The 25,486-nt window shown below is 48.4% G+C and overlaps 1 protein-coding gene across 4 annotated transcripts in view; it reads left to right on the top strand.

Moving 5' to 3' along the window:
* NEXMIF (neurite extension and migration factor) overlaps window positions 1–25,486 on the top strand; it is a 169,003-nt gene that overhangs the window by 89,676 nt on the left and 53,841 nt on the right. For 3 of the 4 annotated variants that reach the window (XM_050310627.1, XM_050310629.1, XM_050310630.1), the window contains exon 2: window positions 22,950–23,084. The gene's annotated coding sequence lies outside the window, so the exon portion shown is untranslated. Of the gene's footprint in view, window positions 1–16,804; window positions 16,906–22,949; window positions 23,085–25,486 lie in introns of those variants that run through there. The other variant, XM_050310628.1, reaches the window with a different exon arrangement.

The raw sequence follows: 25,486 nt of genomic DNA, 5'->3' as shown, positions 1-25,486 counted from the left end.
CAACCTGGGCTGGTGGAAGGTGTCCCTGCCCATGGCAGGGGGTGGCACTGGATGATCTTTGAGGTCCCTTCCAACCCAACACATTCTATAATTTTATGAACTGCTGCAGCCTTGGGAGGTGGGAAATGCATGTTTTCACGGTCAAGAGTCTCTTTGTTGATTTTATTTTTGATGCCAGTGTGTTTGATGGAGATGCCAGTTCCTGACTGTCCTTGGTTTTGTGTTTTGGGGTTTTTTGTTTGCTTGTTTCCCTCCCTCCTCTCCTCTATTCTTATTGAAGGGGAATGGGCAGATTGTTCTGCCTGGGGAGCAAAACTGAACAGCTGGTGTGGTTTGAGATCAGGAGGGGAGAAAGCAAGAGCAAAGGAGTGCTGGGAGAGAGAGAAGGAGCAAACATTTAGGGGAAAACCTGTTTCACTTTATTCTGCAAACAAAATGGAAGCATTAGCAAAAGCAGAGCGACTGATCCGCTGAGGGTTGGGGTGATGGGCTCAGTGCTTTTCTAAATAACCATTTAGAGTGTGCCCTGTTCCTGGTATGCAGTGAAGTACCACTCCAGCTTACACGGGCTCCAGGAGACGCTGAGGTGGAGGAGACTCTCGTTATTTCTTCTGGCAGCAATATATTATAACCCTATTGTTATCAGCAGTGCTGAACTGGAACACTCGTTGCAAGGGAACTGAGATGGAAAAGGACAAAGATGCAGCAAAATGCTTTGGTTTGGCGTACTGTGTCTGAACAGGGAGCTGCAGATGGGTGCTGTGCATCCTCTGCACACCCGCAGGAGCCTTGGGGAAGGGATGGCTGAGAAGCAAAACCCGCTGGGGTGGATCCTCCCCCACCCCTGCCGTGGAGTGGCCGGGCTGCAGGGGACGGTGGGGTGGATTGAGGTGGCTGCTGATTATGGAGCTCAACTGGCACAGGGTGGGATGAGTGGGATCTCTGCTGGTGGGATTGTTCCTGAGGTAGGGTTGATCCCCACTCCAGTGGATCCACTCAGTGTTGGTGATGGGTTGAGTCTTTCAATTTGTGACAGTTCTGAAGAAACTGAGACCCTTGGCCATGCGTAGCGGGTGAGGCACCAAGGTCATTTTAGGGAACAGCTGGGAGGAGGAGGAGGAGGAGGAAGGGAATTATGGAGGTGAAGGGATGCCTTTGCACAGACTTGGAGCTTGGGCAGCCGTGGTTCATGTCCATCCTCCCTTGCTGTGCCAGTGGACGGGGTGGTTGCACTGTGTGAGCTGTGCTGGGAACCCGCTCTGGCTGCAGGATCCCTGGGAGCTGCCCACAGCCCCTGTCCCCCTGTGCCACTGCAGGCCAGGAGATACAGAAATTAGAGGTGAAGCTGAGCCTGGGAAGAAGGGAGGGGTGGGGGGAAGGTGTTCTTAAGGTCTAGTTTTTATTTCTCATTCTCCTGATTTAATTGGTAATAAATGAATTTCCCCAAATCGAGTGTGTTTTGCCCATGCCAGGGATTGCTGGGTGATCTCTCCCTGTCCTTACCTCAACCCATGAGCCTTTCCTTATATTTCCTCTCCTATGTCCAGCCAGGAGGGCAGGGCTGGAGCAGCTTTGGTGGGCACCTGGTGTCCAGCTGGGTCAGCCCAGCGCAGTGGGCCAGTGCTCCTTCCTCTCCCTGCAAACTTTGGAGATGAGAAATAAAACTTCACTTTGGAAATGATTTTCCAAATGGTCCCCCTCGGCAGACATCAGGGTTCTCAGCCTGGCTGGCAGCTGCTGCTGCTGCTGAGCAGCCTTTCTCCAAAAACTCCCGAATTATGCACATTGTGAGTTTAATGTAAAGGTGTCAGGTATCTCTGAAGAGAAATTAAGAGAATGTCAAAGGTAAAAAACTAAACAAAAGGGCAGACACAAAAAGGCTGTAAATGAGGTGGAAATTGCAGGCAAATAGACAATAGAAGAAAGTTTAAGTAGCAATTTGTTCTCCTTTGCACAAGGAAATGCACTTCATTTTTAAATTAAAAAAAAAAATCTTTGAGGAAGCTGCACTTCTAAATACAGAACTAAATATACCCTGGAAAAACCGAAACTGGTTATTGTGCAGCCCCTCCGAACACTGGCACAGCAAAACAAAAAGTGAGAAGTGATTGACAGAGTTAATCTGTTCTTAATAAATGTTTTATTTAAATATTCATTTTTCTCATTTGCATTAATTCCTTGCTTCAGGCCAGCTCTCAGTACGGTACCTTTTTCCTGAGTCCTCATCCGTGAGGAGCGGTGAGCCAGGAACTCCGGAGTGTCCTGGGTCTGTGGCAGCCGGTGGCTCCCAGAGGGATCCCTCCTGTGAGCCTGGAAGGTGGGAAGGATGTGGAGTTCTCACTGAGGAGGTCATTTTCTTCTTGAAATAACAGCCCACCATTTTCCTTCTAACTTCATTTGAGATAAAAGCAATGGGATGAAAACCTTGTGAGGTGAGAGGTGCTGCTGCGTGCTGAAGGTTCTTGATGATGATGATGATGATGAGAGAGGGGAAGAGAGACAGATGCACGTTGAGGCAGCATTTCCAAAATATTCCTCAACAGTTTTTCAGGAAAAAAAGACTTTTCTTTTTTTTTTTCTGGTTGTACTGGTGTGATCATGCAAGTTCTCTGCTGGTTATGAAATCCTGGAATTGGGCTGGGAGCCCTGACTGGAGCCGAGGCAGCTCATCTGCACCCTGGGGACCTGCTGACTGCCTCACTGTGACTGGTGCTCCAAGGGAGTTAACTCAGCACCCACGGAAATCCACCGAAATCCATAATCCTCCAAGTGGGGCTAAGGTGGTTGTTTTTCATGCAAAGAATTGCTGGATTAGATGAAATGCCCATCAAAACTGCAGCTGCCGGGGATTTGGAGGGTGTTACTAATTAAGGGATGTTTGTATTTGGTTCACATGTCAGCGGGAGAAGGAGGAACAATTTCTTCCTTCCTTTTCCCCTTCCCTAATCCCTGGCTGAGGCACACCAGGACGGGTTCTGTGCTCCTGGGGATGGCTCTGGTGGCACGTGCCGGCTCACAGGCAGGGCTGGCAGAGCTGCTGTGCTTGGGAGATCCATCCCTGCAGAGCCTGGGGGATTCTTCCCGGGGTGCCTGAGCCAGCAGAGCCACCGTGGTGCTGGGATGTGCCACCGGCCAGCCCAGAAGGGAGGAGGATTTTTTTCAGGTGGCTTAGGAGGATGCAAAGCCGGCAATGCCTGGCTGCCAGGGGGGCTTCCAGGGACACCAGAATGAAAGAGGATGTGTTGGTGAGTGAAGAACTTCACCCACTTTGTCTCAGACATCTCAGAGTGGTTGTCTGGGATCTGGGCTTGGCCAGGGCTTTCCCAGTTTTCTCATCCCAGGGCACAGTGTGAGTCTGACTCTGCCTCTCCACCAACCCCGTGCGCGCTGTCTCTGAATTCCTTTAATTTCCCAGTGCCGCCTCCTCATTGCTCCCAGCTCTAAAACATTCCTTGGGATAATGTCTGGGACGTGAGGGCTTCCTCCATGTCTTCTGTTTCTGTGGCTCCAAACCTCCCTAAATGTGTCCCTGGGACAAGTCCTCATCTTTCCACGGGGATTTTATGGGGTAGATTTGGTGGAGATGGGGACTGTGGAGAGACATGAAATATTTCCGTGCAGTGGAACAGAGATCTTCTTGATTTAGGTGAGAAATAAGTAGCATAAACAAGGCTAACTGTTGCATTAAAAAGAAAGCCAGGAAAATGTCCATATCCTCCCCTCTAAAAGAAAACAAAATTACCTCCCCCCCCAAACTGCACCTCGTCTATGTAACCACATGAGCTGGAATATGCAGAATTTCTTCTGTGCCTGTGTAGAGCTTCAGGTGCTCTTTAAAGCTCAGATTGCTTGTTCATATGTGAATTAGTGATATCTGTGCTGCTTGCAAGGAATGATGTGGAATTTGTTTCAAAGATCTAATGAGTGCTGGGCTGTCGGCAGCACCGAACGGCTCCGTCCCGCCTGGAATCGGGCTCTGTCAAGTATGGCTGTGTTTTCCTTCAAAAGATGCTGTAACCATCAAAGATACTCACTATAAATGATTCTGAACGTGTGGATTTTTTGCTTTACAGCTATTTCTGCATATCCAGTGTATTAAAGGGAATGTGTTTTCCTTGAAGGAGGTAATTTGTATGCTGGAGGTTTTAGTTGGTGTGCAAGAGCCCTTTTGTTTTATCTCTGTGTTACTTATTTGTGTTTGTTTACTTTTTTTTTTTTTAAAGTTTAATGCTAAAAGCCATTTATAGAATAGGAATAATGCAATGCTGAATCCTGAATGATGATAAATACTTGGAGGAGAAGGATCTCGTGTTTCTGCTCGAGTACCTGTCCACAGTAATCAGGACAGCTAGACAATGCTACCTGAGAAGCTTTGTGAAACCCAGATGCTCCCTGTTCTCCTCCAGATGAAAATCCTGTCTTAGTGATGTGCAGAGCAGATGCATTCAGTAAAAATGCAGCTTACTAAACTGTGGGTTTGTTTGGTTCATCACTTTATGTGTGTTAACAGAGGCTCTCTCGTTTTTTAGAATTCAGCAGGTTCCTTTCTGCTGCTGGAGAAGTGAGTCAGTACAGTTCCTGCTTTGATTTACAAAATTGGATTTTAATCTCTTTGAAACCATTATGCTAAATCAATTTTTAACATAGCAGAGCAAGGAGGTACAAAGCCTCCCTTGTTCTCTAGTTGTGAACTCTTTGGATGAGCGAGCACCACATAAACAAGACTTAACTGGCATCTTGGTGGAAGAGCTTTGCCAGGATAGAATCACAGAATGGTTTGGGTTGGAAGGGACCTTAAAGACTTTCCACCCCCTTTCACCCCTCACACATTTCACTGTCCCAGGTTGCTCCAAGCCATGTCCAACCTGGCCTTGGACACTTCCAGGGATCCAGGGGCAACCACAGCTTCTCTGGGCAACCTGTGCCAGGGCCTCCCCACCCTCACAGGGTAGGACTTCTTCCTAATATCCAACCTAAATTTCCCTTCTTTCAGTCTGAATCTGTTCCCCCTTCTCCTGACACTGCAGTTCCTGATGAACAGTCCCTCTGGCTTCCCTGTAGCGTCTTCAGATACTGGAAGGTTCTGTGAGGTCTCCTCACAACCTTCTCTCCTCCAGGCTGAACAGCCTGAACTTTCTCAGCCTGTCTTCATATCACAGAATCCCAGAATGTGCTGGATTGGAAGGGACCCACAAGGATCATCCAGTCCAACTCTCAGCCCTGCACAGAACCATCCCCAGGAGTCCCACCCTGTGCCCCAGAGGATCCTCCAAACCCTCCTGGAGCTCTGGCAGCCTTGGGGCTGTGCCCACTGCCCTGGGGAGCCTGTTCAGTGCCAACCACCCTCTGGGGGAAGAACCTTTCCCTGAGATCCACCCTGAGCCTGCCCTGACACAGCTCCAGCCATTCCCTGGGGGCTGTCCCTGGTCCCCCCAGAGCAGAGCTCAGTCCTGCCCCTCCTCTGCCCCTGCCCAGGCAGTTGTGACTGCAGTGAGGTCTCCCCTCAGTCTCCTCTGCTCCAGCTGAACACCCCAAGTGCCCTCAGTGTCCTCACACGGCTTCAAATCAAGGCCCTGCACCATCCTCGTTGCCTCCTTTGGACACTCTCTGATGGCTTCAAATCTTATGGAATGAATGGGAATACAGTTTTGCTCTGCCATGACAGCTCCTGAGGTGCTGACAAAGGTAATAAAGTAAAGGTGTGTTTGCTGTTGCTCCTGGGAGAGCCACCCTTTGGTCATGGAGTGCACAGGACAGGGACAGCTGGAAGCGATGACCCTGCTGGTGTTAGTGGTGTCAGTGGCTCTGGCAGGATTTGAGAGGGCTCCATCCTGGTATTTGGTTTTTTGGGTCCTCCCCCACCCCGGCCCAGCTCCCGAGCTGTCAAGGCATCAGATGAATCACCCCTCTGATGTTTTGGATTTCTGGCAACAGTAGCAATTGGGCAACCCTCCAAATCCGGCAAGAGCACTGATAGTAATGAATGGGAAGCTGACATGATTTCACATGGAAAGCAAGGCAGGAGGAGTTTTAAGATGACTCTGTGTGTAATGTCTGCATTTGTCCTTTATCCTCTTCTTCCTTTCCGAACTTTGTGCTACCCCACTGTCTAGCTTGTAAATCAGTCTTGCTGCTGGCAGGGGAGGGGACAAAACCCTGACAAAACACTACATGTGGATTCCAGCCACAATAGTTGAGGCTGCTCAAAACCTCACAGAATTCAAGGTTTTTCAGACCCATCCTTCTTGATGCCCATTTTGAGATGTCCTGTTTGTAATCCTCGCCCAGGAGCTTCTGTCCCAGACTCTCTGGGGAAGAAAACGTGGAATAGAACATTTATAGACTTCATTACTTTTAATTAAAACTTGGAGCATGAGACCTTTCAGAAGGCTTCACTGACACCTTTTGGCAGTCATGTCATTGAGCCTGACCTCATCGTTTTTCCCTTCTCCTGGAAATTTTCCTCTTCTGGAAGATTTGATCTTTTTTACTCAATTCTCAAGTGAAAAAGGGCATGTGGCATGTTATACTTTACCAAATTTTCTTCTGTAAAACCCCAAAATAAGCATATCTAGTTGCAAGATAACTAGAGTTAAGGAGGAATGTGAAGAGAAATTTCTTACTCCTTTAAAATCTCCCTTAGGATAAAAAAAACTTCTTCCAAGATTTGGACGATTTGCTCCATAGCGATTCTCATTGCCTAAAAGCTGAGGATATTACTGAAACAATAATCCAGAAATGAAGTAGTTGTGTTTTCCACATATGATGGGTTAAACCCGTGGAAGGCAAACATGAGCTCCCAGTTTGTGGGATCTTGGTGTGCCTTGGGATAGGACATGACACGCTGGCTGCGAGCAGGGAGCCAGTACAGCCTCCCTGTGCACTTTCTCTTCTCTGCTTTGCCACTGCAATTAAAGGGGAAATTGCTTTAATTAATCAATTAATTAACGACAAGAAGGCCATTGGCATCTTGGCTTATATCAGCAATAGTGTGGCCACAGGCCCAAGGCAGTGACTGCCTCCCTGTGCCGGGCACGGCTGAGGTGCCTCAGTTCCTGGGGTCACTTTGGGGCCCCTCGCTCCAACAAGGACTTGGAGGGGCTGAAGTGTGTCCAGGGAAGGGAATGGAGATGGGGAAGGGGCTGGAGCAGCTGAGGGAGCTGGGGGGCTCAGCCTGGAGAAAAGGAGGCTCAGGGGGGACCTTCTGTCTCTGCAGCTCCCTGACAGGAGGGGGGAGCTGGGAGGGGTCGGGCTCTGCTCCCAGGGAACAGGGACAGGAGGAGAGGGAACGGCCTCAGCTGTGCCAGGGGAGGGGCAGGTTGGATAGTGGGGAAAATTTCTTTGTGGTAAGGGTTGTCCAGCCCTGGCACAGCTGCCCAGGGTCCCCATCCCTGGGGGGATTTAAAAGACGTGGAGATGTGGCACTTGGGGATGCAGGTTGATGGTGGCCTTGGCAGTGCTGGGGAATGGTTGGACCCGATGATCTTGGGATCATGGACTCACTGAATCGTTTGGGTTGGAAAATCCCTCAAAGAGCCCCAGGGTCAGGACTGTGCTCGTCCTGTCCGTGCTATGGCACCAGTGTTGGGCATTTCTGGTTTGGTCTTTATTTCTGATCCTTGGGCTGTTCCTGCCTCTGCAGACCTGCTCTCTTTTTGAACAGTCCAATGACTGAGGTCCTGGGGGCTTTTGCTTTCTTGAAAAAATGTGGTTCTGCTCCCCATTTTAGTCCAAAGTGGCAAATTCCGCTCCTTTCTAATCCCCATCTGATTTGAAATGGAACACCTGAATTTGCTAATAATCTGTGATTATTTCACGCTAATCTTGCTGTTCTAGAGGGTGGTTCTGGTTGACATTGAACAGATGAGTTATTAATTACTTTCCTTTATATCATTTGTCCTCCGGGCAACACCTTTTGGTCCAGTGTTTGTTAACTGCACTGTTCAACACTTGTTAGCTCTCTATGCTGTCCTTGCCTGTTGTAGGTGAGATTGTTCAGCATCCCCCAAAAATGTCATTTCCTTTTACCTGTGTAGTGGTTTTACCACATAAATCACCACTGTCTGGTTGTTTTGCAGGCTGTGGGATGTGTGATGCCCTTTGGAGTAGGCAGCCCAAGCTAAATCCCGGGATAAGGCTTGGCACAGGGCTAGCACAAAAGCTCAGGTGGAAATCAGTGGAACCTCGCAGTATTGCCAGTGCTGAAATATAAAAAAAATTATTTGAAAATGCTGCACTGAACTACTTAGTTATGAGCCAGGATCCCAAAATAACCACCTTTCAGTTGGTAAAATAAATTATCAAAGTCTTTCAGATCCAAATGTAATGCTTGGGCAAATTAATCCATTGTTGTATTGTTATAGTGCTCTAATCATATTTTTATATAACCCAGGAGTTGGAACTAAGAAGCATTTTGCTGTCAGTGCAAACACAATAATAAGAATAGTCTTAACAAAGTGACATGCACTTAGTTGACTTTCTGAAATACATTTCAGCGGAAATTACAGATGCTTTTTACTTTTCATTATCATTAAGGTACAAATAACTTCCTTGTATTGAAACCCAGGCTTACTTTATCTGCTTTAATAATTATATTGAGGCTCATTATGGACACCTTGTTTGTAATTCTGGCTTTTCTTATTGAATTCTAAATGTGTTATTACAAAAGTATGTACTTTACCAGATGGAGTATATTATGGCAGCGTTTAGTTCCAGTTGATCTTTTCTAAAGAACACACTGACTGATCTCGGGCTAAATAGAACCGAGACAACATCGAGCTGGATTTTTTTTTTTTTCCTAAAAGCACTTTTCAGGCTGCTTGGAGGGAAGCAGGAGCCAAGAAATGCTGTTGGATTGAGGAGGGCAGCTGGAAGAGGTGGGATGATGAAGACCTGGTGATGAGGAAGAGGTGTGGAAGCCTCATCGCAGGCGGGGGAGACTTTTCCAAGAAAATATCGTAGTTGATGTCAAGGTTGTCTCATTTGCCAGTGGGATATTGCTTTAATGGTGTTCTTTTTTCCTCTCCAGTTTACATAATGAGATCAAGCTAATTAAACCATGTCTAGCTCTGGGAAAAGATCAAAATGTGAGCTTTTTTTATTTCTTTTTATTAAAACCTTCACCCTGTAATGGAAGACTATAGGAAGTACTTCTCTACCAGTGTATCTTGCTCATCCCTGAGAAATATAGCTCCTCTTTTTTACCAATACCTCCTTGGTTTTAATAGGTCTTTTTCTCCTAGTTGATGATTTTTCAGGAATTTGCAGAAGGTGCATACTTGCTGTGGTTGGGTAGACTAGGCAGGGGAACAATAATAAGTAGATGCAGTGAGGTGTTTAATGCAAAAGCCACTGACGATAAAACCTATTGAAAAGTGTCTTTTCCTGTGAAGTTGTGGAGGAGTTGCTTAGACCGGTTTATTCCACGTGTTTCTTGTTCCACACAGCTGACTGACCATTGCCATGGGGAGACTCGGGGGTCTCCTTGGACCTGAGAATGGTTTTTTTACAGCCTCCTTAAATTTGAAGATATTCTTTTTCCTATCCAATTTCTCCTTCCTAAATAAAACAACAAAGGAAGAGGAAGGGAATGAAAATATAGGCATTTTTGTTGAGGTGAAATGCAAATAAGTATCCGTTGTACTTCAGGAAGATGGCTGTTACACTTCATGCTGTGACAGCAGTCGCAGGTGTTGTGCTGTGTCGGTGTTGGGTAACCACACTGGTGGTTGATGTCTCCTAGAGGTGCCATGACTCAGCACATGGCAATCCAGCTGCTGGATTTTCCCCACTCCAAGGTCACAGGCCCCTTGTACTGTCAATACCTGCACGTTGGTGGCATCATTGTCATGGTGCCATTGCCTGGGGCGACCGCGAGTCTGGATTACGAGAGGCTTTCCGGGCTGGGGTCAGGGCCAGGAGCGATTGCCAACGTTAATATATTACTGTATTAGATCATCCTAATTATATTTTAAGCTGCAATGACTTGAGAAGGATTGAGAGGCAGCGAGGGCTCTCCCATGCCTTCTCCCCCTTGCAGAGGAGACAAGGTTCAAGTATTATTTTGTCTTCCATAGGGGAGGAACCTTCTCCTGATTGAGCTGAATTGCAGAGTGCCTTTGAGGTTCCATTCAAATCACCGCAATTTCACTTCCCCCTGTGGCAGAGCAAGGAGCTCTCCACTTTGATCCTTCGTGTAGACTTGGAGGGAAAGAGGGGGGGAAAGAAGAGAGGAGGAAAGCTTTTGTTTCATGCGTGTTGCGCTGTCCCCACCTGACAGGGTGTCGGTGTAGCTGTGCTGTGCCAGCCTCACACACCCTGCCAGAGCCCCCGTGGAGCGTGACGGGGCTGGGGTGTGTGGGGGGCCTGGGCTGTGTCTCCTCTGTGATTTCCCTGCATCGGTGGCTGTGCCATCTCCTGATGAATAAATTGGCTCCGTGTGGAAGCGGCGCTTGATCCGCACCTCGCAGGGTTCAGCACGAGCCTCTCTTTGCCTTCATGGGCTTCAGATGAGGCCCTGGAAAAAAAACTGATTGTGGGTTGGGGTTGTTTGGTTTTTTTTAATCTGTGTGAGATCTTAAAATATATTAGGGTTAATGGAATCAGTGAAATTGGGAAGCGCTGCCTGTGATGGACAGATGGCCAAAAGCACTTGGAAGTACAAGTGGTTTTGCAGCAGAAGGAGAGCCGGGATCTGGCTGATGGATCCACGTGCCGTGGGCATGGACCGGTGATGCAGGAGGAGGGAGTGCCCTGAGCTCCCACCCTGCTGAGGTGGTGCTGGTTTGCTCCATCTCAAGGTCCCATTCCTGCCCTCCTCTCATTGTAGTAAATTCCGTCCCATCCTTGGAGGCAGCATTTGAGCTCCCAAGCAAAATTTATTCTTTTAAATAAAGCACTCCTTGAACAAATATGTGTGCTTTCCTTTCCTGTACAACTCCAGCAGCCACTGAACACACTTAATAATGTTTTTCGCAGTATTTCAGTGGTATGAATGTACATGGAAATTACAGCAAAGGCATCATTTTTTTAACAGCTGTGTTTAGTTGAATAACAGATTTAGAAAGTGCAGACTTTAATTAATCTGTGTTTTCTGCTGGGATTTCAGCACCATCTGATTTACTTTTCATGGCTGAAAAGTGTAATTGTAGTTTTTCCCTTTAGCTGCGAGTTTATCCTCCCAAGAAATCGATTTGGTTCTTCTTTTTCTTAAAGCAAACTCAATATCAAACTGATGGTACCTGGAATGCAATACAGGTAAATGCACTGGCTCGGGCTGCCGTGGGGTGGAGAACAAATATCTGCCAGAGTGTTTTGCTGGGAAATGCTGCTTTTCCTCCTCCCTGCCTTGCTGTATGTCACAGCAAGCATCCACATCCCATCCTGTACTCTGGGACCAGGGCAGTTGGGTACTGGAAGGTAAGGACTGGTGTTCCTGGAGAAACCTCTGAGCAGGAAGGATTTTTGTCACCTCTGATGTAATCTTTCTAGTTGGAATTATGACAGGAGGACTCTCCCTCTCTGTGCTTGCTCCTCATTGTAAAACATGTTTGTGTGAGGCAGTTGCTGTAATTCTTCGGATGTTCCTCAAAAAAATCCTCCCTTGGAGAGGTGCTGGTGGATGCCTGGGGATCATGCACGGTGGTGGAAGTGGAGTCAGGGGCTGGAGAACCCCGATGATAAATGGCATTTCCTCATGCACTCGTGACCACTCATTGCTCTGTCTCTGTCAGGATCAAAGTGAGTGTTGCAAACATGCAGAGCTTCAGTGCCTATGGTTTGGGATTTTTCTTTAAAAAATCAGGCTGTTGTGGAACTGTATCCTTGTCCCACCCCTGCTTTTGCCCTGGGACAAGGTTCCCTAAGCTGAGGATGAGGACTTTTGCCTGGAGCCCAGCATGGGGTGGTTGGAGTTGCTCAGTCAAGTTGCTCCTCTTGGTGTCTGCTGGAGAATCCGCAGGGAAATGAATGTTGTTTTTGTGGAAACCCTTGTGTGAGCCAGCCCTTTCTTCCCTGTGAGGGTGGGCAGGCCCTGGCACAGGTTGCCCAGAGAAGCTGTGGCTGCCCCAGACCTGGAAGTGTCCAAGGCCAGGTTGGAGAGAGCTTGGAGCAACCTGGGCTAGTGGAAAGTGTCCCTGCAGAGGTTTGGAATGAGATGAGCTTTAAAGTCCCTTCCAATCCAAACCATTCCATGATTCCATGAAGAAGAAAAGCTGCTTGAACCCTCCACGAATCGCAGAGTGCTTCCATGTTGCTCGTTCTGAGCTGGGCTGGGGGAAGGAAGTTCTTTACAAAATAAGGGTATTACTTGCAATTTTGGAGGCAGTCTGTGTAATTTTAGTTACTGTCAGATGTACTTCCCCCCCAGTTTTTATTTTATTATGTTGGTGTGGGGTTTGATGTCTTAAGGGCTTTGTGTGCAAAGCCCACGACAGCTGAGGGGAAGCATTGCATTTGGATTCTGAGTGGAATCTTAGGATGCTAATCTGAGTAAGATAAAAAAAAAAAAATCTTGATGGGTTTTAAAACTTTTTTTAATTAAGGTTTTTCCTTTCATCTCACCAAAGCCCTGAATTAGCTCCTTCATTCTCCCACAAATACGAGCAGTCCCTGCTGGTACAGGCACTCACACGGAGAGCTTCAGCTGAAGGGTCAAACCCAGACTGGGAAACACCATGTGCCCGAAATGCTGGGGGAATTAAAGCAGGGTTTGGGCAAAGTTAAAAAGGCCACATTACCCAGCTGCCTGGAGGATGCTGGGACTCCCCAGCACAGTCTTGGGCTCTCCAGCTTTGTTGAAGAACGTGGAGCTGGGGTAGCTGTTGTTACCAGCCGAAGGAGCTGTGCATTAGACACGGTGGTTTGTTGCTCTGTAATGGCTTGTCCAGACACTTGGGCCTTTTTGTGGTGCTCCACACCCCTGGGTGGTTTTGCTTCACTCCCTGGAATGGTTTTGCTCTGGTTATTTTGCCCCATGGGCTTTGCCCCAGGAGGGGTGGGGGACCTGATGTGTGGTGGGAACTGGACACAGCAGGGACTCAGACCCAGGTCTTCCTGCCTGGGAGATGATGCTTGTGAGCTGCTCTGGGGTTTCCAAGACACTCCTAGTGATATTTCCGCTAAATCTGGCACATTCTGACTCAACATTTCGGCCTTGATGAATTGGGGGACAAATTCAACAGGGCTGGTTTTTAACAGCTCCGCTCTGCAGCACCTCTGCACTCTCCTTGGCATGCCAGGTTTTGGCTGGGGCATCACTCGATGGATGGTGAGGAGCCCTCCCTGGAGGGGCAGTTGTGACTGTGGGTCCCACCCACCACGGGGTGACCCGGGCTGCAGCTGTGCCTCCCTGCTCAGGCTCTGCATTCCCTTCCCGCGGGCGTGCGAGCTCCGAGGGGCTGTTCCGAGAGGCTGTTCGGTGGGGTGACCCGCTTGCTGCAAAGTTTGACCCAGGCACGGTGCCAGCCCGAAGGAAGGCTGACAAGTAATCAGGAATCAAAGGAGCCACCTGCACACCACGGGGAGCCGCTCACCGGGTGGTGAGCGAGCCGTGCCAGCGCTCATCGCCGAGCCTTGTTCTCCAGCCCCGCTTCCCAGGGAGGCAGCGCGGGAGGGGGTTGCTCCCTCCCTGGCCTCACCCTGCCCCCAGTAGGGATTTGGAGAGGGATGCGAGGGGGATCGTGGCTGCGTGGATATGCCAGGACACTGCTTCATATGGGGACAACGTTGGGAGTGATGGGGCTGGGCTGGAGCATCTGGGGATGCAGATGCTGCGGCAGAGGAGAGGGGACAGCCTTGCTGAGCTGAGCCTGTCACCGTGTGAAATTCGCACTCCTTTGGCCGTGTGAACCCACAGGCTGCATCGCCAACAAATAGCCGGGGAGGAAAATAAGGTCTTTTAAAGAGCATTTTTTATCCTCTGCGGGTTCGTAAGAATGGCCCCGGCGGGCGGGCGGGCGGGAGGGAGGGAGGCAGAGGGGTGGCGTGATATGCAGATGTCTGTGTCACTGCACACGCGCCGGCTGCGCTCCCGGGCTGGGCTCACCCAGCTCCCAGCCTGGCACTCACAATTCCTACTTCAGGGGGCACACAGGATTTGTTCTGGGGACAGAGAGAGCATGAGATGTGCGTGTGGCCGTGTGCGTGCCCCCATGAACTTGGGGTTTATGTCTGAGGAAGACATGGCAATTAGCACTGCCCCCACCCCCGCAGTCCCACACTGCCCCCCACACCTGCCTCCTGCAGAAGGATCTATCCAAGTTCTGGTTCCTTATTTGGCATTTTATAGGATAGGCCTTGATAGGGTCTCGTTTGAACAGCTGGCAAGGGAAATTCACTCCTGCCATTCTTCCAAGGGTGCACTGGTGGGCTCGGAGCAGCCCCTGCCCTCTCCCCACCGTGCTGACTGGAAGGGAAGGGGAGGCCGTTCTCCAAAGCACGAGCAAAGTGCTGGGAAAGGAAACTCACTTTTGCAAAGCTGGGCCAAAAACAAAGGATTTTTATAGCATACAAATGTTACCTACAGCTGTTTATACACCCTCCTCAAAGGCTATTTATACCCTCTCCTTGCTTTTGTGCTGCTGGCTGGAGAATATTCTTATATTAGATGTTTTCAGCAGCGTGGGATGCTCTTCAGCCGTCACCCGACTGCAGGGCCGTGTGTTTCCAACACTGTTCCTGGAAGAAGAGGGCAATTCATGGGCTGCAACCACTGCCATGGCCGGGTTTGCATTGTGGATGCCAGTCCGAGTTGCTGCAGTTATGGGGAGAAGGAGATGAACGTGCCTGACCACAGTGGTGTTAATGAAAGCGATCAGTTCCTACAGCTGGAGGAGGGTGGCTCGTTGCATCAAGGGTCAGGAGTAAGTTTTCCCCCATTTCCCACATTGTGCAGTCGATCAGGAGCAGTGTAAGGTTATTTTATTGTTTCCAGGAGCGCCGGACCCAGGCTCCCTGCGGGAGGTCGCATGCTTGGCTTGCTGCATCATTGATCCAGCCTGCCAGAGAAATTCTTTATTCCTCTTAAATGTGGACTTGCACTTAGAAAGCAAACAATCCTTTAACATTTCTGAGGCTGAAAGCAGCAAAACGAGTGGCTTTTGTCATCAGGGATGCTGTCTTTTCTGATCGCTCTGGGAATCCAAGGGAATGCGCTGCCCAACAAAGAGCAATTTTGTTAAAAAAACGGGGAAAAGAGAAGGGTTTGCAGCTTCCTGTGCTCTGGATAATTGGGGCTGTCTCCTCTGCAGCTACATGGCACATTGTGACTGGCTTTGGAAGCTGAATGGTTTTCAGGTTTCCCTGATTCCCACCATGGAGTTTGCAGTTCGGTCTCTCCTGGCCAGCACTGGGGTGCTGAGTTTGGCAGCCACCTCTGTTGCAGTCGTGGATATTTGCTTATGGCAGATCAACAAAAATAACTGCACTGTCTCTGGAAAAACATAGTGTCCCATTGAAACACGGGCATCGCCTCCAAGATGGGTTTTGTTTTTAGAAATGCTGAAGTAATGGCTTTTTGCAGGAGGCTTTTCCCGGAGGAGCCTCTGGGAGCAGAGCCTGGTTCACCTCGATCTCCTGCTGCTGAATTTTGCATTCCTGCAGCTGAGGTTACCTGTGCCACTGCCCTGTGTTTCCAAGGTGTTTTGGTGATGCTGTGTGGGACATTGTGGGTCGTCCCTCTGCCTTGTGACCGCTGCAGGGCTGTGGTGTGGAGGGAGAGGTGCTCCCAAGCGGCTCCGGAGCTTTTCCAACGCTGATGGGGTGGCCTTTGGTGCTGCTTTTTGAATAGCATGAAGTCGGGTGATAAACAGCACTTCCTTCAGGTTGGTGCTTGTTTTTCCCTGTCCCAGGCTGAACTTTTCCAAGGTTGCCTGCAAGTTCTCTGTGCCTGGGCTCTTAATCCCGGTCGGTCCCTGCAAGAGCCATCACCATCAGATGGGGAGATGTGGGCGCATGGGCAGTGTCTGTAAATCCTCTGCTTCTCCCTTCCCCTCACTGCTGCTCTTGTCCCTTTTTCCACGACCACAACCAGAAGACGACTTTCTATCATTATTTTGTGCAGAAAGAGCCTCCTGACTCCTCCTGAACCTGTGAATGGATTTCTCAACCTCCAGCCATCCGAGGTGTAAATGAGATGGGAGCGGGGGCTTTGCACGAATCCCACCTTCCTGCCGGCAGCCCGCTCCCTGCCTGCTTCATTTGACATTTTTCTGCCCTAACAGGGATTATTTTTTGATAAATCCCCCCCAAAATTTGCTAATTCCTACCACCACTAAGCCAGCGCTGCCGTTGGCATCGGGAGGGGCAGGCGCTGTGTGGCACGAGGGGCAGGGACCCCCAAATTCTGAACAGTCGTGATTGACTGTGCAGCTTGGGCAAAGTGCATTTGTTGCCTTGGAAACAAATAGCAGCAGTGAACAACTCAATGAAATTTATGGAATCAACTTCAATAAATCTTGATGATAAATGTGCAAAAACATACCCAATTTGATGAAGATCTACACTATGCAGATGTGAAGGATGGTAGTAAGTTACATAACAGCTTCAGTGACAATTTTGGGCTGCCACGGTCGTGTTCCTATAATATGGGCTTTTTCTGTGTTTTTCTGAGGAAGCTGTCTGTTTCTTTTCATAGATATGGCATTTAATTTTAATTTCCAGGGTATCTTTAAGTTTAATTGGCATGCTGGATGATTACAGTGGGTTGTTTTGTCTTTTGCAGAGCCTGATTCATATCGAACTCAGGATAAAAATAAAATTGAGAGCAGTGGCAATCCAAGGGAGCAGAAAGTGCCATGTCGCCCACCTCCAAGAAGGGTGCAAAATTTCACAAATTAATTAAAGCAGTCATGTAGGACATCTCCCTAATTCCTTGTAACAGCCTGTGCATGTTACAGATGAGGACAGGTCAGTGAATTTATAGTTACAGTCAAGCTCTGCAGCAGATTTTATTCTCATGTGGGAAGGTCTCCGTATTTACCTGTGCATAGGAGTGGGGTGGGTTTATTGTATCTCAGCCGGTCATATTTTCTAAAACTGATATTTTTTGTTCCTGGTTTGACCTGTGCATCGATGAGGTTTCAGGAATATCAGTGGACTTGTCTGGAGACTCCGTTGTAAACCTTTAACACAGCCCTTAATCCAACTCAATGTTTCTCCATTAGTTCCTTTGCCTCTTCTCATTCCAGGCTCTTATTTTCACGATTTTCTGCTAGGTCAGGAAGCACTGGGAATATTTATTTCTTCCTTTCATGCGACTTTGGGCCACAGTTTTGCACTCACAGCTCGTGGGGGCAGCCTGGGGCAGTGTTGCTCCCTCCCTCCCCTCCTGTGGTTTCTGCTTCATCCACCCTGTGCAAACCTGGCTGGGACTCAAACCCAAGCCTGGTCTGATGGGCAAGGGTGTTCTAGAACCACAGAATGGTTTGGGCTGGAAGGGACCATAAATCTCATCTTGTTCCACCTCCCTCCCGTGGACAGGGAACCTTCCACTATCCCAGGTTGCTCCAAGCCCTGTCCAGCCTGGCCTGGGACACTTCCAGGGATGGGGCAGCCACAGCTTCTCTGGGCAACCTGTGCCAGGGCCTGCCCACCCTCCCAGGGAAGGATTCCTTCCCAATATCCACTCTAACCCTGCCCTCTGGCAGTGGGAAGCCATTCCCCCTTGTCCAGAGTACCTCTCTTGGAGCCCCCTTAGGTACCAGAAGGGGCTCTAAGGACTTTATCACCCTTAGGAATTGCCTCCCAGTATCTTAGACCAGTTTCTCTGCAGAGGCACCTTTTCTCCCCACTGTAGGTACTTTGGTTTTGATGAATATTGGAGGTCTACAAGATGGACTGGTCATGTTTTAACCTTGGCCCTCCCTTTTCCTCTTCTTACAACCCTTTCATCTTCTTGGCTTGCTCCTGGAATTACATGTTTTTGAACATAAAGGCTTCACGTTGGTGCTGCCCTGGGACTATGGGTGAGTGGAAATTCCCAGCTGTAGGGCAGATCCTGCTCCTCCCTCGGCACCTGGATTGCTGCCATTGTTTCAGCTACACCTGTTTGCCCTGTCGTGTGGATCTGCAGGGATCTGAGCTGAGTCCTGGAGCTGCTCAGTACCTTCCAGCCCACAAAGTCAGTGCTGCCCCATGCCAGCTCTGCTGTGTTGTGTGGATCAGGGAAATCCCAAGGGATGTTGGGTGTCTCACCTGCAAATCGTCCCAGGTCTGCTCTGGTACCGGAGTTTGGAATGTGGCTCCTCAGACCTGGCGCTTGCTCTCCACGATGGATTTTAATTTATTTTATGCTGGGTGTCTTCCTAACCTTGGCTGGGATCGAAATCCAAGTTTCCTTTAGACCCAGGTGAGGAGGGATGGAAATATGAAGGACTTCTCCAGAAACCCCAGGCACATGGGATGGTTTCTGAGCCCTGCTCTGATGTTTACAGAGCACCAGAGCACATACAACTGTGTAAGACAGCTTGAACTCCATTAGGAGCTAAATTTAGTGACTCACTAACTCCTTTTTGATATGTTTTTATAATTTCATTGTATTATGACACTTGGTTTTAAATTTGCATGAGTAAATGAGCCTCTCACTAAGTCAGGTAAAAAGATTTTTCACTTATCTACCATGAAATAAGACATTAAAAAAATAGTGAGAGTTGAAAGCAACCTATCCTTGACATATTTAGTTTACATTTTTTCCAACTGTGCTGACTGAACGTTTCTAACCATTAATGATCCAATAAAGCTGTTTGTACCACTTTAGCAGGCTAAATAATTTCACATTAGGAAGATATTTTGTAATTAATTTAGTATTTTGTGGGGGAACCCTATTTTTGGAAAATATAAATGTACATTTAATTGCACTCCCAATCCGAATTGGAAGATGCAGCAAGTGAAAACTGGCCTTTTATGGTTCACCTCCAAACAGTAAAGTCCATGGAGGCAATTAACAGTAGTGAACAACTTTAACTGGGGTTTCCATGACTTGTTCAATAAGTTTCCTGCAGGATTGCTTCAAAATTATTCCCTGGGCAGTGAAACTCCTCTGCTTGGTGGAAGATGAGAGCTCACACCTTCATCCCTGCCCTCACAGGGGTTCCACCAGCTTCTGATTCACTAAGATGGCTTTATGGGCTGGTTTTTAAAGTGTATCTGGACTTTTATTTAGGATAACCTTGAAAGGACCTGAGCAGTATTGGAGTCTGCACTTTAAAGGTGTTTTTCCCCTCTCATTTCCAATCCAAAAAGAGGCCACCCAAGGTCCTACTGCTGGTGGGGTTTGGGGGATGGATCTGAGGAGCCTCCCTTTGTTTTGGACAGGTGATGAGCGGCAAGGAGATGGCACCAATGCTCCTTCAGTGCTCATGTGCAGGTGAAAGTTCCTCTGTTAATTATCCAGCTTTTTGGCTCTCCTCATCTCTCTGGACATCACTGGCTTTAATTTTTTTGTGTGTTATTGATATTTTTTTCTTTTTTTCCCCCTGTTTCATTAATAGTGACAGATGCTTTTAATTAAAAAGACGAGACAAAACAAAATCCTGAGTAAAACAAAAAGAGAATATTCTAATTTGGCGTGACATTATGAGGCAGGATGGCTCCTGGCATGCAAGGTATGGAAAAGGTCATCTTCCACAGCTCCAGTCTTTTGCAACAGTGGAATTAAGTTCAAACTCAGGCTGGTTTTGAAGTCTTAAGTCTCTCCAGGGATTCCTTTCATAACATCTTCGAACTGGATAACACTACAGTAAATGAAATACACTGCACTGGATTAAAGGGTTATTTCCCCTGTGTGTCGAGCTGACACAGAATCCCAACCCTCAGGTTGCCTCTGAGTTGTCTCTATCTGCTGATCCCCTCTCTGCTTTACATAACAGCTCTCGGAGTTTTTGCAGGCAAAAGTTTTGCCATTATTTATTCGACGCTCGGCGTACACGGAACGATTTTATGCAGCAAGGAACCAAAATAAAGCAACTAAACAGGAAGAAATTTAATGGGCTTCCAAATGTGAGGGAAGCAATGCAGGGAAGAGTGGAGCTGCCTCTTCAGGTCTATCACGCTGCTCTGTAATTTATACCAAAATACAAACTATCACTCTCTCTCTGCATCGCCACTCGTATGTTCAGCAGCACCGAGCCTGCGGTAACGACGGGGATGATCTGTGCTACTGTGCTCTTATCTGACTGTACCAACAGCTAAAATTTGTTAGGGATCATTTGCAGTGTGTTTTGTTGTAGAACAAATGTTCATTTTGACTTTGAACTCGGTGTCTGCCGCAGCTCGTGCAGATTGCGTCGAGCGCCGGGTATCGGAACGGCTGCCATCTGCACCGAGCCGGCCACCACCGTGGCTGGGCTCCAGAGCACGTCCTGCCTCTCCACCCTGGGACAGCATGAGTGCCTTTAAAGATCAGAGCATTGGCTCCTCCAGCTCCGCTGTGCCACGGCCAGTGCCCCCTGACAGGGTGGCCTGTTGGTCCTGGGGAAGGCGTTGTCTCCAAGCTTGGGTTTGGTGAATTGCAGTGGGTGTTTATTGATCCCACTCTGGAACTGAAGGAATTGTCTTGGTCCTTTGTTTTCCTCCACCAAAACACCAATTCAGGACTGCTCTGAAAGCATGGGAGGCCTGTGAAATGCAAACTCTGGGATAAATTTTTTTTGACAGTGAAAAAGAAGAAAACCATTTCTTCTCCCTCTTTGTCTCCTCCCATTTTATTTTATCCATGGTGGTCCAATGCTGGCTGGATCAGATGGAAAACTGAAGTTTTCCATTTGAAACAGGGCACTGTGCTCTGTGTGTACCTCTGGTTTCTGCTCTCTGTGCTGAATCTCTTCTGCCTTCATGGCTCAATGTCTTCCTGCACCATGTTTTTCTCTGGATGTGCTTGTGGATACCACTGAAACAACCACTGCTCCTCTCAACCAACCCCACACCCCTCTCCTGAGAGCTGATGGGATGGCGGGGGCTGCTGCTCTTCACGAAGGTGGGCAGATCCTTCTTTCCTCTCCCTGGTCGTGCTTCTGCTCCACAAGTTGCAAACATTGTTTGTCTCCATTAGCTTTTGGGATGAGGTGCTGGGACCTGCACCCTGACCTGGAGCTCTGTGGGAGATGTTCACCAGGATCTGTCTGTGCTGATGGGTTTCTCCTGGCGAGCTCCTTGAGGACATGTCCCTATGGGCATCGGGTTCCTCTGTTTCCAAGTGTTATTCACAAATTAAACACCCACACACATTAAAAACCTGTGGGGAATGATCATTTGGGGGTTCTGCTGTCCGTGAGTAATTAAAACCCTTGACATTTTTAGGTTTAACTGAACAGCCTGGCAGGAGAAGCAGGGCCAGGGAGTTGCCTGTGCTGCTCTTCTGGGTGGCTGGAGGTACCCACACGCTCCCACACTGTGGCCCCCAGGAGGGTCTGTGTCTTTCCAGCGGGTCCGAAATCTCTCTGGAAAAGCTGGGACATGCTGAAAATGTGCTCTGAGCTTTAGCACTTCCTCCAGATTATTTCTTCAAGTATTTAAAAATATATTTTATAGCACTAAAATAAATGTTAATGAGTCTGCATTGCTTAGGGCTAACAATAGTATTTCTATTTCGATCCAGCAGCTTGGCAGGGTGTTTGGTGATGGAGGAGCTGGATGTGGAGACCTGGCTGTTTCTTTCTGACTTGGTCCTTGATGTCTTGAGCAGTTTTATTCTCTTGTGCTTTACTTGCCCTGTTCTGCTAAATAGCAGTGAAAAGCTTCCTTGCTTTGTTAAAGTGCCTGGGATTTATCAAAGGCCTCTGGGCAAGTGTTAAATGCTGAGCTGGGTATAAAAAGTGGTTTTTAGTGTTATGTTTATACCTCTTCAATGTTAGAATGTATTTTAATGTACTCCTCGAGGTGACCTTTGTGGCTTTCCAACCAAAGAGACAGTCTCCTTGACGCAAAGATTTGGTTTTTAACACTACCTGGCATGGCATCTCTGAAGTAATTTCATAAATATGCTTTTTAGGGGTGTTTTTGGTGCTCACAGTGCTGGAGGTGCCAGTTGCATCCAGAGGATGGGAGAGTTGCCACGAGAAAAATAATAGCGTGGAAGTCAGTTCCTCTCATTCCTCACCTTTTTCGCAGTTACGATGAAACGACATTTACAGATCCCAGGGTGCCATGTGAGATGGACAGGGATTTGGGGAGGCACCCCAAGACTTAAAGAGTGTACATGGGAGCAGGGCACGAGGTGTAGGAGGAAATGGGATGGCAGGAATTCAGCCTTGGCAGGGAGTCAAAGGCAGCAGCCCTGCTCGGAGCAGCTGCGCCCCAGGGCTGCGGGAGGCCAAATGGTTTGTTTGTCTGTTTACATGGATGTGTGGGGCTGTGGAGGGGGAAACCACTCAGCAGAGATTCTGCTATTAAAGCAGATGGTGGGAGATTAATCTGTTTTTTAGGGGGGTACTTGCTGGTACAGTGACCAAATCACTGATCCCTTCCCGTGCTAGGAGTCCTCCCATCATTCCAGGGGATGGGTGAATTGTGTCTGCCGGAACTCGGCTCCTTCCCTGCTTTCTCACAAGCTGATGTGGTATTTTGGGTAGCAGAAGGGCGTTTGTCAGGGTTATTGCTGCAGTTTTCTCTCTTCCCGTGGTGCTTCCACGCTGCTCAGGCCCTTTCCAGTGCTCCCATGGCAGTTCCATGGGCCTCCTTGCAAACCAGCAGCAGCCCCTTTGCTGCTGCTGCTCAAATGCTGCTTGTTATCCTAGATTTCCTTTTTCTCCTTCCATTTTAGAAATTGCTCTTTTTTTTTTCCCCCCTGCCGTATCACTGACAGCCACATTCTCCTTGACAGTTGTGATATTTGTATGTGTGCATAAAAACAGTAGGAAGCATTTATGTAGGTGTCACTAATTTAATTTAATATAATCTGATCTGTATGTATAGAGGGGACTGTTCTGACTGAAACGCTTCTCTTTATTTTGCAGTCTTCATCGTCATCAAATACAACTCCTTTCATTCTCCTCTTCCATTCACCTACCCAAAGACCAAATCTGGAAATAGTAACCAAAAGAGAAGCCCACGTCACACACAGAGCAGGGAAAGGTTGAAATAATTGAAGGGTAAGTAATTTTTTTCACCTTTATCCCGTGTGTAAAGCCACAGTAGTAAGTGCAGGACTGTGTAAAGATAGCTGTTAAGCACATGCTCAGCTGCTTTGTGTGCAAAGTGGAAAAAAAATGACTGAAATGCTGATTTGCTGGTGAAGGAAAGGTATTGCAGGTGACAAAGCGCCCAGAACGGCAGCGTGCCGGCGGTTTGGAATGTTGGTGCTGGCACTTTGGAATGTTGGTACTGGCACTTTGGAATATTATTGCTGGTTCTTCTCAGCCTGGACCCATCTCTGCTCCTGCCTGGGTGGGAGCAGCGGCTCTGCCGAGGTTGGGGGCTTGGCATGGCTTTGGCTGGTGTGAAGGAGCTTCCCAGCTGAGCAGGAGCTGGGAGATCGGAGTCTCCTGCTGCTGAAGAGCTCTTGTGTCATTTCCTTCTCTCTCTCCCACTCCGAGCTGTCTCAACTGGGCTGGTGATCCGTGTGCATGTGGGGCAGGATGTTTTGCCTTGCTGCTGATTTCTGCAGTCCCTCCGTTCTGGGGGCTCCACGAGCTTTTCCTGGAGAGCAAGCCGGCGGTGCCTGTGCTGGGATTTTCCGGAGGAAGGCGTTGATGGGGGCTGGAGGAGGGACAAACCCGCCCGGCAGAGCGGGGACGGCCTCTCGGTGGAAATGTTTGTCTTCAGGCTTTCCTTTTGCTGCGAGGGTGGCGAATAAAATAGGAGGAGGTAGAAAACCAGCTTCTGTGAGATTCAGAACCCTGGCTGAAGCATTAGTGAGCTCCAAATGTTAGGGAATGCGTTTTCCCACTCCATTCCCAGCTCCGTGCTTGCATATATTGCATTTCCACAAGTGTTCTTATGTAGATGGACAGGATATGCCTTTGCTTACATGGGAGATCTTCTTTTTAAACATCTGGATTTTCTGGTTTATTGCTGCTGTGGGTTTTTTTTTTCTTACCCCTGCAGTGTTTGTTCATGCAAAATTCATATCTGGGAAGGGCATCTTAAATCCCTGCTTCTGAGTCAAAAAGGGAAAGTATGGAAGTGAAAAGAGAGATTGTATCATTTAAGAAATATGATTCATGAATTAATCCTCGTCTGCTCCACCATCTGTGGCGTGTGTTTCAATACAAAAATCCTTGGTTATATCTCTTTAAAAAGCTTTCTTCTTGCTGACTGCCTGAGTTTGCTGCAGCACTAATGGGGAATCAGCTTCTTTTGGAGGAGATTTTTATTCACAGCCTGGACAGGTTGCCCCAACCTGTGTCCAAGCTGCAGGTCATTGAGGGGGACTCAGAGCTTTTTTTGGGGGTGGCTGTCAGCTCTCTGTGTAATGCCATGAGCATGACATGCAGGGAGAGCCTGTGCACGGCTGCTTTTTGCCGTGGAAGCGTTGGATGGATCTCCCACCAGGATAGAGGGGATGGAGCAAGATACGGGCAGTGATGGCAGGAAGTGCAGGCAGCCATTAGATCTTCCTGCAAAAACAAGTGGCTGTTTCTAAAAATGGACTGGGAGTGTATTTTGTACTTGATGCTCCAGGAAATAAAGGATTGAGGTAGTCCCCATCTTCTGCTTCCTAGTGGTGTTTATGTAATCCCTTTGTAGATGTGAAGAAGGGGAAGGTTGCCCATCATTGCCCCAGAAGAGAAGCTGTCACATTTTGTGCTTCCCTGAGAAATGGGGAATGAAAGGGCACTGGAGTTTTTGGGGGTGACTTGAGAAGAGTCTCCTTTTTCTGATTTGATTTTTTGAATTGTTTTCCAGCTTTTTACAGGGAACGACTTTCCTTTTTAAACATATTTCTCAGGTTCCTATTCCTGAAGCAGTGCCTCCAGTTTGCTGCTGGGGTCAGACCCGAGATGTGTGAGCCCTTTTCCTCCTTCCTTGGACAGTCCCAAGCAGATCAACATTTCAACACCTGCATCCACCATCAGTCCCTTTCCTGGAGTGATCCCTTTCCTGGCCTGGGGCACTTGCTGCCCATCAGTTTTCTCACGTGAGGTGCTGGTCAAAGCTTGAGTGTTTTCCTGGTTGTTCTGGAGGAGGATCTGAGGGGCAGGAGATGGAGGATGGCTGGATGGCCACAGCCCCTTCTGTGCCAGTGCCACTGCTGTGAGCGCAGCCCTGGAGAGCTCCCGGGCTGCGATAACGCTGATGGATGGAGGTTGTGCAGGAGCTCAGTTCCACGCTGAAATATTGCGGGTTTATTGCCGTTCCATTCATCCTGTTTTCACGCCTTTCTGCCTCCCTGACTCATTGCCACGCGGCCTCTGCTTGCAGCTCCTGTCTGCTGTGGGAACACCCACTGGACAGGATGGGAGTGTGGCAAAGCCCTGGTGCTTTTTCTTTTTTTTTTTTTTATTTGAGCATCTAAAGCCAGGATGGGAAAGTCTTTTGTTGGAAGCAGGAA

The sequence above is a fragment of the Myiozetetes cayanensis genome, unplaced genomic scaffold, assembly GCF_022539395.1.
Source record: "Myiozetetes cayanensis isolate MyiCay16 unplaced genomic scaffold, myiCay2020 scf15, whole genome shotgun sequence".
Classification (NCBI taxonomy): Eukaryota; Metazoa; Chordata; class Aves; order Passeriformes; family Tyrannidae; genus Myiozetetes; species Myiozetetes cayanensis.
This window is presented reverse-complemented; position numbering and strand designations above follow the sequence as displayed.